Source organism: Schistocerca serialis, chromosome 2 (genome assembly GCF_023864345.2).
Source record: "Schistocerca serialis cubense isolate TAMUIC-IGC-003099 chromosome 2, iqSchSeri2.2, whole genome shotgun sequence".
In the NCBI taxonomy this organism is placed as follows: Eukaryota; Metazoa; Arthropoda; class Insecta; order Orthoptera; family Acrididae; genus Schistocerca; species Schistocerca serialis.
The window spans coordinates 266,609,078-266,611,080 of record NC_064639.1 but is presented as its reverse complement, the minus strand read 5'-3'; the positions used below and the strand labels follow the sequence as shown (position 1 = coordinate 266,611,080).

The following is a 2,003-nucleotide window of genomic DNA, read 5'->3' as shown; positions in this document are numbered from 1 at the left end:
ATGTCTTGAGAATTGCAAATAAAGTACGAAGATCTTGGAATACTTAAATTTAATCCATAATTGGAGAACATCGCTCTTTATGATACATAATTAATAATCTCAATATAAACTGGTAATGGCGCCTTGCTAGGTCGTAGCAAATGACGTAGCTGAAGGCTAGGCTAACTATCGTCTCGGCAAATGAGAGTGTATTTGTCAGTGTAGCATCGCTAGCAAAGTCGGCTGTACAAATGGGCCGAGTGCTAGGACGTCTCTCTAGACCTGCCGTGTGGCGGCGCCCGGTCTGCAATCACTGACAGTGGCCACACGCGGGTCCGACGTATACTAATGGACCGCGGCCGATTTAAAGGCTACCACCTAGCAAGTGTGGTGTCTGGCGGTGACACCACACTAATCACATCGCATAACATTTCAAGCCCTGTTTGGGCCCTTGTGTAATCATGGGTCCTTTCAGGAAGATGAACGTGTATGGATGCGGCGCACTGTCCGTACACCAGATATGGACCGGTTCAAATGGTTCAAATGGTTCAAATGGCTCTTAGCACTATGGGACTTAACATTTGAGGTCATCAGTCCCCTAGAACTGCCCGAGGCAGGATTCGAATCTGCGACCGTAGCGGTCGCGCGGTTCCTGCTCAGTCCCCTGGAACTTAGAACTACTTAAACCCAACTAACCTAAGGAATCACACACATCCATGACCGAGGCAGGATTCGAACCTGCGACCTTAGCGGTCGCGCGGTTCCTGACTGCAGCGCCTAGAACCGCTCGGCCACTATGGAGAACCGGGTTCTACAGGATGTCGAAACGAACCCTATTACAAGCTCCAGGCAAGTGGCCCGCCAGCATGCTACGCACCAAAGAAGGATTACGTGTATCCTGCATGACAACCGCTACATTCCGTATCACCTACAATCCCATTGTGGCCACTTTGAAAATATGTTGTGACGTGGATGCGACGCAGCTCTGTACTGTGTTCCGGGACGATTCGTTCCCGCTGCATGGACACCGTCCATTTCTGGTCACATATTCATAGAAAACGTTTCCCTCCTTTTCCAGTGAGGAATGCGTCCCTGCAGTCGGTTTTGTTAATGTTCGCGCTGGATATGACAATCTAGATATTTTACACACGGCACCGAAAACCTACACGTTAAACATTCTGCTCGAAAAGGACATCTGAGTTCGCGGTAAGTAAGAGACACATCGCTTGCTCAGTGAACAAAACGACTTCAGACTTGGCTGATCTTTCGAGACTTGCTGTTGCACCAAAACAACAAATGCGGCAGGCCACGTTTCAGTCGATGCTCACTTGTCTTCCAGAGGCTGCACGTCGGCCACATGTCGTGGTCTGTTTGGCCACGACTACAGTTTCAACACTTCAAGTAAACAGGGCGGCCGCGAGATGGCGACGATACCAGAGAGCAACAATCCATTTAACTTCAGTATTAATGTAACTGAGTGTTGCCCGTTCTGTCAGACATAACCGACTGAACAGACAACACTCGGTTACATTACAACATAATAGAGCGCTACGGCTGTATGACATATTTTTCTCTACGGGAATCGAGAATTTCTGACTGGAAGGTGTGATGACCGACGGACGTAGCAAAGCAGCGAGCGATTGGTTGAGAATTTGTGTCGGACAGGAGGTGTGTCCGGATAGCCGAGAAGTACTTGCTTCGGCAGTACAAACACTAAAATTGGAACGATACAGACGATACAGAGAAGATTAGCATGGCCCCTGAGCAAGGCTGAGACACAAGGGGAAAAAAAAGAAAGAAAAAAAGACGGTTAAGGCAACAGACCTAGAGAAGTTTAGAGTCCTGGTCCGACAGAAATTTTCAGCTTTTGGCTTTGCAATATCACAATGTCCTGTGCGGCTGGGAGTCATGATTTCCCAACTACCTTTTTCCCTTTCACCTGCCTTCGTCTATTTAGGATATTAAAATTAATATTTTGACGCTTTGGCTGGATATTACACTACTGGTTATTAAAATTGCTACAC

At 47.6% G+C, this 2,003-nt stretch overlaps 1 pseudogene; it reads left to right on the top strand.

Annotated features, from left to right (window-relative positions):
* The first annotated feature begins 1,668 nt into the window (after positions 1-1,668).
* Positions 1,669-1,785, top strand: LOC126458768 (U6 spliceosomal RNA; annotated as a pseudogene).
* The last annotated feature ends 218 nt before the right edge of the window (positions 1,786-2,003 follow it).